At 39.3% G+C, this 18068-nt stretch overlaps 1 protein-coding gene across 1 annotated transcript in view; it reads left to right on the plus strand.

Annotated features, from left to right (window-relative positions):
- Window positions 1–503: 503 nt before the first annotated feature.
- Window positions 504–18068, plus strand: part of LOC101170860 (neprilysin) — a 62421-nt gene continuing 44856 nt past the window's right edge. Inside the window, exon 1 of the mRNA XM_078929430.1 lies at window positions 504–707. The gene's annotated coding sequence lies outside the window, so the exon portion shown is untranslated. The remainder of the gene's footprint in view (window positions 708–18068) is intronic.

The following is an 18068-nucleotide window of genomic DNA, read 5'->3' on the forward strand; positions in this document are numbered from 1 at the left end:
TGTGAAACAAATGTAAAACAGAACCAGCTACCACGCTTCGTCTGCTCCTTAGAACACAGACAGTACAGGTGTTTTAAATGAACCCTCTGATTACTGTGTAACACCATACATTGCCAGTATAAACCTTGTCACACTACTTCCGATTTTGTATGTATTAAACTTTGTTTTTTTTTAAATGCAAGTATTAATAGTCAAACTTAAATATCAAAAATGTGTACAATGGTGCATTTCTTAAAGTAAAAAACGTTTGATTTTCTAAGTTATTTAAAAGCATCTTTGGCTCAAGCAGGATTCTTTTTTCTTGAAATCATAAAGGAAAGTCTTCATTTTTCCTTTTTGTAACAACAAATAGATTTAAAAAAAAATGAAGTTAAGGCCTTAGAACTTTCAAAAAGTGAAGTCGGTTGTTAACAATGTGCAAATGTTTGATTCCAAAAAAGGCCTCAACAGGAATTGTTACATTGTATTTCATTCTTGAATGTCATACTTTCCTGTGAGGACTTAGCATACTTTTTTTCATCCCAGAGGTGAAGGTTTGTGTGCGAGCACGTACTCTGCCTCTGGCCAAATGATGGCTGCATAGGCCAAGCTCTTCTCTGACCCTGACTGGAATGAAATAAAATAAGATTTATTTAAAGGACACATCTTTTTTTTTTTTTAGCAGAAGTCCTACAGCTTTTATTCAAGCTCCACTGTCTACAGTCACCGTGAGTGTTTTTAAAAAAAAATCTTAACAACATCCTCTTTGTACCTGCTGCATGTGCTGCTTTGCAAAAATCATACCCGTGATTTGGTTCATTCTGAATTTCCAGAGTTGCTTTGGTTTTGAATTGTTTTCTTGATTCTATTTATTCTGAGGGAGACAGTTCATATGGTAAAATTTTTAGCTACAGAGCTGCATCTGTGTTTATTTTTCCCACTGCTGCAGGCATGTTTTTTTTTGGGGGGGGGGGGGGGGGGGGGATTGGCTTGTAGGTTGTATTTTTATATGTGTGACAAGAAAAAAAAAGCTCAGTGAGTAGTCACTCAGCTGGTAATACTTTGTGAAGTGACGCTATATGTGAGGGGAACAAGGTAAAATTGCTCTGCCACAGTGTTGACATGCTGTTTCACCTATATTGCTCCTTCAGCATTTCAAGACAATTTGTGAACGTGGTTTAAAAAAAACAGGCTAGAGGGGAGATTTGCTGCTATTTTTAAGAGATTCCAAGTCACAATATAAAACCAAGATAAAAGCATTTCAATTTATTTTTGTTATTTGTTTTGTAGAAGAAGCAATCAGGTTCAATACGACATGATAGATTTTCTGCTGACCTCTTCCTTTTATTTGTAATAGATTTATATATTGTACATTTGGAAGTTTTCTTCTCACAAATTTTATTACTTTTAAGGTTAATAATTTGAATTTATTTCATTTTTTTTAATTACTGAGCTTTCCTGCACAGATTCCTTCCACTTTAATGATTTTATGTGTGTTTTCTTAGAAGCAGTCAGTATAATATATCACCAGTGGATCATGATCTCACCAAAAGATCTTAAAAGAAAGAAAAAACAGAACACATAAAGAGGATACATACACTTAAACTAACTTTGATATGTTTTAAAAGCATTCCCAGTGGTCTTTTAAATATGATTATGCCCTTTTATCCAGAAAAAAAACAAAAGAAAAAAACGTGTATTGTTTTCTGGAACATAGTTTCTGCATTGCGGCAGTAGTCCATCAGAAATTTGCCTTTGAGTTGTGGGCGAAACCATTAGTGCAGAGCAACCCCGTCCCCTCCATGTTGCTCAGAGCTTGGAGCTTGTGGCCCACCCTGAATATTTTCACAAATACGCTCTTTTTAAACAGGATTTGTTTGCCTATTCCTGATTCACACTGAAAAAAGAAATGCTCTGGACTTGAGAAAACCCCAGTGATAATGACCTTGAATAGATCATCAGTTCTTCATACAGGCTCATGCACAAAATTCCTAACTGAAAAGATTTTTAATCATCAATCTACTTGCAAGACATGCTTTTGGAGAATAGCCTTTTTTCCCTGATTTTTATATTCCTATTGTTTCTGTCATTTTTATCTTAAACTAGGTTGGATTTGAGAGGAATTGAAGAGTGAGTGTGCCTTTCTAAATTTTATTTTTGTGAAATTTATCTTTTTGTATCTATTTAATCAACTTTCAATTCAAGGGCTTGTAAGAGGTTTTTGGTCTTTAAACTTGAAAAATATTTTTTTTTACTGTGGAGGACTTTGTGTTACCTAAGGTGTAAAACATGCTCTATAAATAAAGTTTGATTTGATATCCTAATAATTCCCAGTCAAGTATACGTATAAGTATAAGTGGGAACATGCCAATCTGAAATAAAAATGTTTCAGGATTTTTTTCGCTCTTATATTTACAGCACCATTAGGTTTAAACTGAAAAAGCAGCAGTCAGACAGAATTTTAGATTTGTCCAGCAGATGGAGCCGTTGTCCTGCAGGAAAGTGCTGTGTTGTCATAAATATGTAGCTGCGAGAAACATAACCTGGAGTTTATAATTTAGGAATAAACAGGCATGTGAAACTCACCTTAAGCCTGTATGATCCAAAAATAACCACACGTATCAATCTTTATTTTCCGAATTTATTATGAGCCTTGCTGAAGATTTAAAACCCCAGAGTTGTATTTGGGCTCCTTCACAGCTCAGCATGCCCTGAATACAGAGTACTGTACCTGATGAGCCAATGCTACAGTTCTACGGGGACAAAAATAATCAAAATGTGCCAAAATGTTCATCTGTCTCGTGGCCATCCCTCTGGGTGATCTCCAAACTCTCTTTTTACAACAGCAGCACCATAATCAGCGTTATACATTTCTCCTGCATGGCAAGCATAATGCAGCCAATTATCTGTAGAAAAAGAGGAAAAAAATGGAAAAGAAAACAAGCAGATGAGAGTAATTTACCTGGATGTTTACTGAAAGAGCAGGAGGGAAATTATTTGCTGCTGTCTGAGCGTTTATGCAGAGTAGCTCGTGATGATAAGCTATTTTTTTGTTCTCCGTCATTATACTGACACACAGCAATAGGCAGTGAGAGAGGGGGGAGTTCAAAGGAGGGCATTAACTTGGTGTGATATGACAAGCTCATTTGTTTTTTTTTCCTCCTCTATGTGAATGGTGTGCATTCCAGCTTGTGTGGGTGTAGGTGCATTACTTGGACTCTCTGCATCTCAATATTAATGAACACACCGGTTAAAGCTCCATTAGTAGCCTTGTGTTTTCCTCTTGCCTAAGCACTCGTTTGTTCACAAAAACTACAGAAGTGCATGAAAGGAAGTGTTGCAAACTCACTGTCTTGATGTACAAATGACAGTATGTCTATGCACTTTTAGAATAAACTTACTTTTTTAAATTTGATTGTTAAACTTTAGTTTGGCAAACAAAAATGAGGGAGAAAAAAGCCAAGTTTGTGATTTTCTGTAAGTACTGTAACTGTAAGCAGTAATCTAGCTCCTTGAAATGCAGAGGGTTGTGACAGTGACAGGATGAGCATCTGACATAAAACCAAAGCCAAATCAAAATTGCAAATCAGTAAGAGAACGTCCATAAAAGGCTGGTGTGAGTAAGGAGGATACTGAAGAAAGGATTAGATGGAGGTGGAATATTTGCTGTGGCGACTCGTAACCCTTGTGCTATCCTAGGCACTTTGACGTTGGGAGTTGGGTCATCTAGACCCACTAGACAGTGCGCTGAACCTTTTTTCTTCAATGATTTGTGATCTTCACTGGTGTCCATGGATTACATGAAATCTTTCCACCTTTATCCACCTTTATCATGGAAGGGAGAACACATCAATGTAAGGCTGGGGTCATAGGATAGCACAAGGGTTAAAGGGAGCAGCAGAAAAGGGAGAAGAAGAAGAAGACAGTAACCACAACCAGCATTCTAACCCTAAAATTTAAATTCCATTCTTTATCTACTTATTCCTGTGCAAGGTCACTGGAGCCTATCCTACAGAACATGGAGACTCCACAGTCAGGAGTTGAACCCCTGCCTCCACACTGTAGGGCAATTTTTACATACTCAACAAATGAAATAAGGACACTTCACTGATGAACAGACCAAATAAAAAACATCATGCGGTTACAAGAGTTGTTTGTGTAAGAGGGAAATGAACTAAAACAAGCTGTGAGCAGACAGGTGACAAAACTGCATGAAGACCTGCATGCTATTCTAAAAAAAACAGCACCTCTAAAATTAACGCATTTTTTTTATTTTAAAGGCAGAACACCATTTGCCAAGGAACAATAAAATAAGCCTTATTTTAATTTATCATATTGCTAACATCATTCAGAACTTTTTGTGGTCTAAAAACAGGTCAGGTCTTTTCCAGTTTCAGCAAACTAAAGTTCTTTTAGTAGTTTCATAATTTTAAATCTTAAGTGTTTTTTAGCTTGAGTAAATTTTGTTCGTGTTCTATTTACAAAATAAAACATATTTGTTTAACTTGACTGTTTAGCATAGGTATCTTACTGACGAAATCTTAATTTTTTTATTAAACTACAATTATGTTGCAAAAGCAATTTTGTTGGGATCATTTGTTGAATTCCTTTCAAGAAATAAAGCATTTGTTACTTTCCAAGACTTAACAGTGTATTCATTTGATTGCTATATATTGATAAGCACTGTTCCCTCTTCACTTTTTGTTTTGTTTTTTTAGCAAACCATACATTTCTTTGAACATTTTTGGATTAGTACGTTCTCATAGTAGCCCTGTGTGCTGTTTATTTCAACTCAAACTTAAGGTGGTTGAGTCACTTGCACTGTGTGTTATAACATCACTGTTAACTTGTGCTTTTTGTTTTTTACATGGTCTATTTTCAGGCATGCACTATGTTTACATGCATGCCATTCTCTAATAAAGAGCATATCCTGGAAAACCTGAAAATGGGGTTTCTATTTGTTGTAGGAATAGAAATATTTATTTATTTATTTATTTTGTCCTTACCAGCAGCTGCATAGACATACAGAAGCTGAGATCCAGCTGATGGTTTTTTTTGTTGTTGGGATTCTATCATATACTCCTTGGGCAAACCCGGAGTATATTGATATAACCCCATTTTGCATTTGAAACTAAACTTTATTTCTATGACACTTTTATAATTGGTTTTGTTTGTTTAAAGTTATGGACCGGATTGAACAAGAGAGTTCAGGGATGACAGGGAGAGAAAAAAAATGGGAAAGAGTACAGAAAAATATTTTAAAAGTGGACACAGAAAAGGAAAACATCAAAATGGTCAACAAAATCAATACTGCATTTTTGTGAACAAAACCACACATCTACACACTCAAATGTCCATACAAACATTCATCTAACTATTGTTTGCACATTCAAGGCAAGGCAAGTTTATTTGTATAGCACAATTCGTACACAAAGTAATTCAAGGTGCTTCACAAAACAGAAAAATGCATTAAAATCACAATACATCATAGAAATAATCAACGTAAAATTTACTTTAAAAGAAAAGAAAAAAACAATTTGAAAATTGATTAAAAAAAAGGAAGGAAAGGAAAGAAAAGTGCAGATAGGACCTTTCAGTCATATACACGGCTAAACAGAAATGTTTTAAGTCTAGATTTGAACATGAACACAGAAGAGGCCTGTCTTACGCCTTCAGGGAGGCTGTTCCAGATTTTAGCTGCAGAATATTGAAACGCTGATTCCCCTTGTTTAGTTCTGACTCTGGGAATCAACAGGAGGCCGGCCCCTGTGGTCCTCAGAGTACGAGATGGTTCATATGGCACTAACATGTCAGAGATGTACTTTGGTGCTCGGCCATGGAGAGACTTGTACACAAGCAGAGCTGCTTTGAAGTCTATTCTTTGAGGTACAGGGAGCCAGTGCAGAGACCTGAGCACAGGACTAATGTGATCATACTTCCTGGTTTTGGTCAGGACTCGAGCAGCAGCATTCTGGATGTACTGAAGCTGTTTTACACCTCGTTTGGAGAGGCCGGTGAGCAGGCCGTTACAGTAGTCTAACCTACTGGAGACAAATGCATGAATAAGTATCTCCAGGTCTGGCTTTGACACTATGTTTTTGATTTTGGCAATGTTTTTCAGATGGTAAAATGCCGCTGATGTTACTGACTTGATATGGCTGTTAAAGTTCACGTCAGAGTCCATGATTACCCCTAGATTTCTGACTTGATTTGAGGGTTTAAGAGACAGAGAATGAAGGTAGCTGCTGACACTTTCTCTTTGTTTCTGTGGGCCAAAAATAATAACTTCGGTCTTGTTTGAGTTTAGCTGGAGAAAGTTGTTCTGCATCCACGCACTGATCTGTTGGAGGCAGCTGCTGAGTGAATCCACCGGCCCATATTCACCTGTTGTCAGTGACACATAGATCTGAGTATCATCTGCATAGTTGTGATAAGATATGTTATTACTGCGTATTAACTGCCCTAGTGGCAGCATGTAGAGGTTGAACAGAAGGGGTCCCAGGATCGATCCCTGGGGCACACCACAATTCAAGCCCATGTAGTCTGAGACACAACTCCCAATTTCAACAAAATATTTCCTGTCTTCCAGATAAGACTTGAGCCAACTTAGGGCAGATCCAGAGATGCCAACCCAGTCTTGGAGTCTGTGCAAAAGGATCCCATGATCAACAGTATCAAAGGCAGCACTCAGGTCTAGCAGGATTAAGACAGTGACTTTGACATCATCAGTGTTCAGGCGGATGTCGTTGGTTACCTTGATAAGAGCAGTTTCTGTGCTATGATGGGGTCTAAAACCTAACTGGAAAACATCAAATGAATTGTTTAATAAGAGAAAATCAGTGAGCTGTTGGTAGACAACTTTTTCAAGGACCTTTCCTAAAAATGGCAGATTAGAGATAGGTCTGTAATTATTCAGTACAGTGGGATCAAGACCGTTCTTTTTCAGGAGGGGTTTAATGACTGCAGTTTTTAAGGCCTCTGGAAATATTCCAGATTGAAGAGACATGTTAACTATTTGACTAATTGATGGCAACACACTGTTCAGGACAGACTTTAGAAATCTAGTGGGTAATACATCAAGGCAGCATGTAGAAACTTAACATTTAAAACCATTGTAGTTTTTTTGTTTTTTTTTAAAGGAAATGAACTGAAGCATACACACACACGTTATTGCAAACACTATCAATGCAATATGAACAAATAACCATCATATAAATCCATCATACATCGGGCATGTCTGGATGCATATCTGTGTTTGTGTAAAAGTGAGCAGGCAGGTGTGTTTAGTTGACTGTGTGAGTTTGAATGTAGGAGTGAAGGTGTAAACCCCTGATCACCACAGAAGACCCCACTAGTGGGCAGCACAGGCAGCTCCATTGTGACGGGATCCAAGAGCGTCCACTCCTAGGACAACCTGACACCAGCCACCCAAGGACGGGACCAGAGAGACCTCCACATGAGCCCCAGTCACAAAGAGCAAGAGAACACAAGGCCCAGCTTTTGCAAACGGGTTGAGGCTCTCTTTAAAACCAGAGACTATTCAGAAAACTCCATCAGATGACAAAAAAAGTAATAAAACTACTAGAAAATATGCAGAGTACTGAAATGCCTATTTGGATGCCTCCTGCTGCTTTAAATTAGGTGTTTACATGACAGAATACTGTGAATAGAAGCAACTTTTCCCACATGGTTTATCTAGAATTTGCTCTCATTCAATTTAACTGGTATGATCAAACAAGCCCATTCAGAAAGCAGTATTTTATTTCAAATTGAGGTTTGTTTGGGATAATGGCCAGGATTTAAACACCAGAACTAACTCGAAGGTGAATTTGCTTTAGGTGAGATTTCAAACCTTGCCCAAAGGAGCAGCATGTCTGAAAAAGTTAGCTCAACTTAAAAGGTTTTCTTGACTGATTTGATAGAATTAGTGGATTATCCATCAAAAAACTGTCATAAAGTGACATTGGACTGTTGAGAAGAAAGGCAATTAAACTACAGAGCTTTTGAAAATGGAGGAACTGCCGTTACCTGACATAAATCTGGATCCAAAAGAAAATTTAAATGAGTCTTTGTGATTACGCTTTCCTTGACATAGAAAGTCAGTCATTGACTGTAAAAAAAAAAATGAATAAATTGTTTTTTTCTAACCCTAAACATAGACTGTTTTTGAAGTCTCTGGTTTTATTCCATAGGATTACTAACAGGACTTGACATGACTGGTTGACTGTTTGACACAAAAGTAAATCAAGACTCTTCCTACAAAGAGGAGTGTAAAGTCCAACCATCTCACTTTAGACTTCCACTTATTTCAGACTCAAGCAGTCTTGTAACTAGATTTTGTGTAGTCGTAATTATTTATTGCCTGCTCACAGACTGCTGAGAAAGATGGAAAATACCACCAGTCATGGCTAATTTGTCCTTGTCTGCGCTTTTTAAAGTCAAACACAGTGAACTGAGATGTTAGACCAAAACGTTAGCCAGGAGAATGAAGGAAAGAGTGCAAACCCAAACAGAGGTGCAGGAATGTCTGAGGTGGTCCACAGATCATGTTGCCATGCTAAGACAAACAGCGCCCGACACAGCATGTCTGGCTGAAAAAAACAGAGCAGTGCATAAAGGTGACCACAAGTAAGTGCTGATACTTTCACACATTTTTGACAGAATGTAGATCTTGTCATGCAGCCCAAAATACCACAGTATAAGTTAAGAAATTTTAGATCCCCCCAGGACAGAACATAACCCCTCACACTCACAAATACACACTCAAAAGACAAAGAAAACCTGTCTTAAAATCGATTCAAACATGCCTCATATTCTGGCTGATTTTAATCTTTTTTTTTTTGAAAGAGGATAGGAATAGAAGGATGACTTTACGTGCACCTAATGCCAACAGTCCCATTTTTCTGTAGAAACTGACTGATAGCATTTTAAAGAGACACAAGTCGTGATGTTGTCTTGTAATAAACGTAGCATCTTATGCTTTCAGAATTTTTTCAACGCTACCAAAATAGAAAGTCGTTTGCACTTTGATCAGACAAGGCATAGAATATATTTAATTGTTCTATAGCAATCAAAAAGGAATAAAAAGAATAATCTGCAAAACGTTTAAAGACCCACTTCAATAAAGATAGTGTTTTTTGGTGTTCTTGTTTCATTTTTCTCATTTTGAAGGACAGAAAGTAAAGAATTTATGATTAAAACTGCATTCATGAGTATTTCTTTAATAAAATCGGGATGAATCAGCAGCAGATGAAAAAATGCAGTTTGAAAAAGCTCTCTTTTGTGACCCAGCAAGTAAAAGACCAAAGGCTCACTGCTCCTCTCCATTCTGATGTGTCCACTTGCACACAAAAAGATCATGTACATCTTTGTTTTCCTCATCCATTCTGGTATCTGGCTGAAAACTGTACAGCTGGATAGCTTTGAAATTGCTCACCATTGATGTTGCACCGCTAAAGTTACTTTGGGGTAGTGAGGATATTAGTGTAGGCGAGTTTCTGATGATGAACTATTGTCGCTCTGCAGAAGCCATGTCCCAGAAAATGACACAGGTTTTGTAGTTTTGGCTAAAACTGTAAAATAGTAATTAAAAGACCACTGGGAACGATTTTGCAAAAGATCATAAGATGATTGGAGTGGGACTTTAATGAATTAAAATAAAAAGTACAGTTTTAATTTCCAATAACCTGAGACTGTTAAGTGCTTGTTGGCTTTTCAAAACAACAGTCTCAATACCTGCAATTTAGCTTGATTCACTTAAATTCCTTCAATTCAGTTGATCCAGACCATCTGTTAATGTTTCCTCCAACACTCCTAATGCATTTTTATTGGCAGTAAGTGCACGGAAAAGTTACAAAAGCAAGTTTTTACCAACCTCTCTGTGTGCACACAAAAACACAAACATAGTGACAGCTTTCTTGTCAGATTTGAATGGCTTAGGACAGACATTTAGAAACACTCAGAAGAAACCCACAATGAGTGAGGCCAATGACGGCTGTGGGCAACATATTTGTTTCTCAGCCCAGAAGCATAAATAAAACAAACGCACGACTATGTGGGGTGAAAAAAGAATCCAAAACAGTTTCAATCTCTACTTTTAATGACGAAATGCATAAAGAAAACTTGGTCTTATTTAGAATACAATAGAGCACTTACTAGAATTTTCTTCAGTAAAAAAGTTGTTGGTTGGAACATTTACTACTTTTTTTACTACACGTATTATACACGAACAATAAAAATGTTATTAGTGGATCATCTTTGTCAAAGGCCTGCAATCCTTAATGTTAAAAGTGCCATACGGTCTAGTTTCTTAGCAAAATCTAGCAAGAGCTGTAAATTCATGTCAACATTATTAAATATGTAGTATTTTATAAAATATAACAGATTAACTACAAATTATTTTGTGCCCGGTGGAGGGCGGTGGGGGCTCCGTTAGTCGGGAGGCCGGGTCCGGTGCCTCGTTGGGGCTGGCTGGGGTGCTTCGTGGTCTCCCGGGCTCGGTGTTGGGGGTGTGTGGTTAGGGGGGTAGAGTGGTGGTCTTTTTGCCTCTGCTGGGGGGGGGGGTGTTGGTGGGGCGCAGTGCTCAGGGGGCGACTCAGCAGTGCTGGATGGGCTGGGGCACTGCAGGGATCACTCCTTCCTTGGCTCTGGGACGGGGCAGGGCAAACCTCTTGGGGCCTGCGGTCACTTTAGGTGACACCTACCATGGCTGTGGGGTCTGAGGGGTGTGGGGCCTGCCTGGGAGAGGCGGAGGGTCCACTATCGGTACGGGACCTTGGAGGTTTGACGGGTCGGGGTCTCCGCTGAGGCAATCGGCAGTCGCCCCGGCTGGTTGGCTGCCTCGGTCCCGTCGAGGCCTGACCAGAGCTCTCCCAGGGACCTGGGCTTTCTCCGGGGGGGTGAGGGGGGTTAGCGCTGTTTGGCTCCTCTCTCTGTGTGGGGTGGGTGGTGTGGAGCCTGGGGGGGTCGGTGCTTCGGGGGATGGGACCCCTGGGCTGAGGAGACCTGAGCCCTATGCTTGGGTGGGCCAGGGGACGGCTGTTTGACCACCGGGGGACAGTCTATCAGCTGTCCCCAACTGACCCCCTTCCTCATATCATCTCATATTAAGGTGATGGGAGGGGGGTCTTTAGTTTTTTCTTTCTGGCTGTAAAATGCACTATTTTGCTACACTTAATAACAACAGAAACCACAAAAATTATGATGTCTGACAATTCGTACAAAAACAAAAAGACTGATGATTATTTCAAAGATGGACTGTGATGTTCACACCTCAATCTGCATGGAATGCTGTGACAAAATTTTGTGTATAGAACAAATGTCAGCAAACCTCATTGGACTACACCCTACTTTATAAAACAGTTACCAAAACCCCTGCAGAAATATGTAAAATGCTAATAACACACAGAAATGATAACATCATGTAACTGCTGCTTTGGTGTATTAGATTACTTTCTGTGAAAAATGCAAACAGCATAAAGATTTTTGATTGTGATTAACACTAATATGTTATTGCTGAGAAGCCACATTTCTTTGATGAATTACACGTGAATAAAAATAGAAATGTCAGCTCCTTCATTACAGCAGAGTCTTGTTCCTGTAAAGTGTGCAGTCTAGTGAGGAGAACACACTGTTTTACACCAACAGAATACAAACCAGGAAATGATTACAAGAACTCAGAGATCAAAGCTGTTGTATCGGCTTGACCTGCCTGACCTTCTGCTTTCAGTATGAAGTCTTTAGAAGGATGTCAGTGCTCTTGTGAAGCTTTTTTCAGCCAATATGAAAACAGTCGGAAATCAATCAGTAAAGGTTTTCATAATGCATTAGCCTTTTTTTGAAAAATCTGCTTTAAAGTCTTACTTATAATGTACAAAATATTCATCATTTCTGAAGGAATATAGATTCAAATAAGTCGTTGGTATAAATAAAGGAACCATAGGGGTCAAATTGTATTATCAACTTGCAATGTTTCTTTACAAACTCATTTCAGTGTACAACACAGATGTAGTTACCGTATATTAAAGAAAACATAGCTTCTTTATGTTGAAGCCCATTGAGAAGTCGGAATTTTTACTCCGGGTGATTTATTTTGTGCTGCTGAAAAAGCACATTTGTTATCAGCTCAGAAAAACATACTTTTCCTCACCTCAAGGGACTCGGTACGCCATCGCCTGCTTGCCAGATATGAAGCCACAACATTTCACTTGACTCTGAAGGTTATTCTCAAGAAACTGTTTCCTAGAACAATATTTTGCTCTCTGTAAAAGTTGGAATCAGAATAACAAGCTCAGTGCTGAACAATGTGGAAGTTGATGGGGCAGCCCAGAGAGTGCAATGCTGTCCCTTTTGTCAAAACGTAAACATGTAAAAAGTCTTGTTGAAAAGAACCAAAACAGAAACTGAAATGTATCTCCCAAATTCTAAGAGAAACTGGGTCTATGCCAATGACACGGTGCTTAAATTGCTTAACACGTGGACAAAGGGCACAGTTCAATGCACAGCTATGAGGTGTCACTGTGTTTCCATGCTTTAAAGTCCCATTCCAAAAAACTGTTGTTTTCTGGGACATAGTTTGTCCATAGCGGAGAGTTGTGGGCGAACCCTGCTCCCTCTTCTCATCACCCATAACCAAGAGCTTTAACACGCTCTCCCACTAGCTAACAGTCCCTCACACCCCTGACCTAACATTACCGGTGCAACAAAAATGGCAAGCAAAATTGGATCTATCCTGTCATACAGTTTTGAACCAGAGAGCAGAGAGCCTGTGGCCCACCCAGCACATTTTCTACATCACAAATAAGTTCTTTTTCCAAATGAATTTTTTCATTTGCTCCTGATTCACAACAATTTATACAAATAAATACCGTAAATTCCGAACTACAAAGCGCACCCGATTACAAGCCGCACCCACCCATTTTCACGTGTTTAATTAGTTTTATACATACACAAGCCGCGTCAGAGTACAAGCCGCGCATGTGTTAGGCGATATTGTCCTCCTGACAGATCACGGCCAGTATCCCAGAGTGAGTGCAATTCATTAGCACATTGTGGGTGGAGCCAGCTTTGCCTCTGGCTCATGAATTTGAGTGTATCGACATCTGTCAAACAGCATGGACCTCTATTCTGTTCACAAGTTCCTCAGTTATGGTGTTTTTATTTCATTTTTTTTTTTACTTATTGACAATCTAGGTATCATACATAAAATTACAAACAGTAACCATATAATCAACATTACATCCCTCAGTTATGATGAGGAAATTTACATCCGCGATTCCACATTTCCCATGAGTCTTAGGGGCTAAAGGCGGGGCCAATGCCCGGCTCGCCATTCTGTTGTACGTGTTTAAGAATGAGCAAGTATCAGCAGTGCATGGAGGGGTGAACGGGAACAGCTCTCCTTCCGCTTGTGTCGCGGCAGCGTTATGGGAGTAACAGGGCTGGTTAAAAAACACACCGGTAAAATACAGCAGCGGCGACTGAAAAGCGCGCGCCTCAGCGTGATACGCGCGCCTCAGTGCAGCGCGTGCGTCAGAATTCAGAAGCCTCTGCGCTCCGCTCCCGCCCCGCGCGCTCCTTGTCTCCCCTTCCTATCTACTCCGACAGCTCTGGTCAGGAGGTGTCGGAGTTCAAGGAGGAGCACTTCGTCCCCGTTGCGCCGGTGGAACGAGCAAATCATTTCTGTGCAAAGCAATCGGACTTAATACTGTACGTTTTGTGTATGAGGGGCGGGTGCGTTGTTACGTGTGGGAGCCTTCAGACTGCCATCGGCCCCGCAGCTCAATCAGCAGGAGAAGATGTCTCCAGCTCACACGGAGGCTGTGAGTTTTTCAAAGCAAAATTCCGCTTTTACGGTTTCCTTAGAAACCGTAAATGGAGTGTAAATTCACTCCATGCGCTGTTCTCTCCGTCACGCAGCAAACCGGCTTTTCCAAACCCGTTGGTGACGGTGGACTTTTTTACGCTACTTTTAACGATTGCTTTTAACTTGAAAGCTTCATCATATTGTAGCGGCGATCTGGTGCACGTTGGGTCTAATGGCACCAAAGGATTCTGGGATGCGGCCGGGCATGCGTGTTTCATTTTGTTGAACCATGACTGAAGTGTCTAAGACCTGAAGTCAAGTCCATGCTGTTTGGCTGCTAAGAGGTGTGTTGAAAAATAATTGACTTGTGTTTGGTGTTAGATAAAGAATTCAAACTATTCACTGAGTTTGAAAGTACGTACATGGCGGCCGCTAATTAAATCCATAAATTAGCCGCGTCACTGAATAAGCCGCAGGGCTGTAAGCGCAGGAAAAAAGTAGCGGCTTGTAATCCGGAAATTACGGTAATCAGAATTTTTAAACTCAATTTTATTTATATTTGTCCTTCATCATCGGAAAAATACAACAAGAACATGTTAAAACGCCAAAAACACAAATTTCATCAGGGTGGGTCTTTGAATTGAATGGTTTGAAATCTTTCATTTTTGTGTCTTGTTCAAATCCTGGCTGGGATCTTGTCTTGTGTGTTTTTCCCGTCCATTTGAGGATGTTTTCTTGTTACTCAAGTTTCCTCCCAAAATCAAAAACATTCTTCGTAGGTTAATTGGTCTCATAAAATTACTCCTAGCTGTGTGTAAGTAACCTCTTGGGTGTACCCACCTTTGCCCAACAGTAGCTGGGTGGGGTCCAGCAGCCCCGTAACCCGCAAAGGGGATTCTGATGATGGATGGATGGATGTATGGAAAAGCTCACATCTTTATACATGTTGATTTAGTTTGTTTGAGTAGAAGGGCAACAAACAGTATGTGTCTGGAATGTAGTTTTTCTGCTTTTTCACCACATTTATTGACACCATATAACTTCCTGGCGAGAAAACACATAAATGGTGTCTGCCAACAACAACAGCTGGTGAAGCAAGACAGAAAACGCTTTCCTACAAGCATGCAATACAGCAGCCAGCACTTTAGTTTGCTCCAATTTCAGACAGTTCGAAAAAGATTAGATGTCAATTCAAACCATTGAACTATCAGCTAATATTGTTACTTTTACTAATAACTATTTTAGTGTTAATTTGTGACAAAAAGCTAAACTTAGCTGTTTTTTATTGCTGTTTTGTGTGGTGGTAGATCCCTACAAACCTTATTTGATAAATGTAATCAGGAAAAACTGGACAATGATGAAGGACATAAACTCCTTTGTTGTGATATCAATACAGTTCAGGGCTAAAACCCTTAAAGGAGCTGACAGAAAAGTGGCTCAGAGGAGCAACAACTCCGTTTTTAGTCTACAGCGGCCCGGATGTGGACAGACTTGCGATGAGCCACCCTGAAAACCTAGATGGTTTAGGGGGAGTGTAGGAGGAGGTGGGTGCCCCGTGTTTTTGCATTGACAGCTGACTGAGTGTCAAGAAAGACCATATCTACACTTGGCAGCTCATGGGTGATTGGCTAAGAAGATGTGTTGAAATATGAGTGATTTGAAGCAGACGATGTGGAATCAGCAGACTAAATCACAGTCTTTCTGACTCACTTTAGTTCTAACTTCCCTTTGGGGATTTTTTGAAGGTGTGATGAATAAAGGATTAAAGTTAGCTTTTACATATTTTAACCCTTTTCATGTTTTCCTAAGATACATTTCAGATGCTACTTGAGAGCCTCGCAGATAGATTTCAGCATTTTTATCTTAGTAATGCAACAGAATGATCCAAATGTTTTATTTTTCCCTTGATCTAATGCTAAAGCAATAACCATGCTCTGAAAAGTTAAAAAAGGGATTAGGAAATGTCACAGCTGTTGATAGTTTCCATATTTCCATTGTCTTTTGAGCAAACATGGATTCAATGATATATTTGCGCAATGCTTGAAAAGTAATTGAAGCATCTTGTAGCTGTGACAACAAAAACACAAATTTTACACACAGAGAAGAAATCTTCATGGTTCCCATTTAACTATAGTAGAAACAAACAAGAGAAATAATATTTTGGAGCCAACTTCATGTCTTTTAAATGAAGATCAAAGCTGGATGTCAGGATTTTTGAGACCAAGAGATATGAGAACCAGCTTCATAACCAGAACCAGCCTCATAATCATTTATCATTGCTGCTTGAAGAGTGCCTTCAAGCAGCACATAAAAAACACATATGAAAAGGAACTGATCAGACGCTTGTAAAACTCCTATTTTCCCTGTTTGCTTTTGAACGGGTCACACTGTACACAACAATGCGACACTTGAGCTTTTTGGATTTATGTCTCTTTATGCCCAATCTCCTTTGATTCTCTTTAAGTCCTTGAACTTTGGGCGTATTTTAGTCAGTGGAGTCATCTATTCTATTGTTGTGAAAGATGAGTTTCCTCAGATCAACTAAGATCAGAATCAGAATCAGAATCTTTTTATTATCATTATGCAATGCACAATGAAATTGTTTTCAGTAGCTCTTTTCTAATAAATATTAAAAATAAATAATAACAAAGACTGTGCAGTAAAAAAAATGAATATTGCACACATGAAATGAGTAAAGATATTCAAGAACAAGCCAAAAACTTATGAATTAGAGTGATAAAAAGGAAGAAAAGGGGACCTTTGCATCCTGTCTTTTATAAACAGTTGTTTTTCCTTTTATTTGATTCCTTTCAAATAAAATATACTGCCGATCCAAACAGGAATTACTGGGTTGAAGTGTCTTTTAAACCTTATTTTTCATTTTTCCATCTTTATGGAGTTCTTCTTAATGGCAAATGACAACTAGAATCTCAACCTTACTAATTAAAAAGTAAGTATCCAAGTTTAACCCTTTAACCTTCACCTTAAGATGTTGCCGGGGACACCTACATAACACAAGCCTATTGACCAACCTCAGCTCTTCAACCATTCATGCTATCAAATGGGAATTAGCTGATCTCGACGCGGAGAAAAGCGCCTTTACATATCAGCTTTGTGCCAATATGCAACACAGTGTTGCATAATGACACAAAGCCATTTTTCTCCGTGACAGAATCAGCTGATTTACATGGATTGAGTAAGTTCTTCACCACTGGAGTTTTGCCAATCAGTGCAAGACTGCTTTTATCTCTGCTTCAGAATCCGCTGGAATTACATTATTTGTGTAAACAGTGGGAGAGTTGCGGAAGTCGAAAGAATGTCAAAGGCCTAACCGACACCATTAATGTAGATACTCGATTATTTAGGTTACTTGATGTGAACGCCGGTTTCATGCAGCAAACTTTAAATGGAATAGCCCATCTCTCAGTAGAGATGCAGCCAAGTCATTCGTCAACGGACACATAAGACCAGACCAACTTAACCCAAACCAAAGAAACCTAACATCTTGGGTTGTCAAGCACCAATCCAATGAATATCGTGCTGGAGCGACATAAAAGATCTTGAAACTGTGAGCTTATTGTTGTGTGCAATGCATTGTAGATTGAAAGCAGACCCTTTTATTGGTCACGACTTTTGCTTCCAGTTCGTTAGAACCCATCAATAGAACCACAAGGCTGTCAGTCTCTGCATGAGTCAGATCTTTGGTAACAAACACAGAGTATTTGGAAGCATTATTTGTGGGGACTTGTGACTTTTTTGTTGAGTTTTCAGTGATCCTGTCTTATTTTCCTCCAGTCATTGCACACCTGGTTTACATTTTCAGTTTATCAGCTGTTTCTGTTGATTATTAATAGTGCATTTGAGTCTCTGATTTACTTGAAGTCCCTATCCAATCATCTTTTGAGCTGTTCTCAGTGGATTTTTAACTATGGTTATGCTGTTCTAACCCAAAGTATTAAAAAAAGAAAAGTATTTTCTAAGACATAGTCTCTGCAGATCGGCAAGAGTTCATCAGAAATTTGCCTCCAACTTGTGGGCAAGCCCATTCCCTCTTCCAGTCACCCATGACCAGGAGCTGTCGCTCGTCCGCTAGCTAATAGCTCCTCACACCCCCAACCTAACATTAACGGTGCAATAAAAATAGTTAGCAATATTGGAGCTTTCCAGCCGTGTAGTTTTGAGCCAGATATCAGATCAGACGAGGAAAACAAAGACGTACATGGATCTAGACAGAGCAGAGAGCCTGTGTCCTACCTTGCCCATTTTCTATTGATTTCTATTCAAT

This window comes from Oryzias latipes, chromosome 13, assembly GCF_053564925.1.
Source record: "Oryzias latipes strain Hd-rR chromosome 13, Olatipes_Hd-rR_3.1".
In the NCBI taxonomy this organism is placed as follows: Eukaryota; Metazoa; Chordata; class Actinopteri; order Beloniformes; family Adrianichthyidae; genus Oryzias; species Oryzias latipes.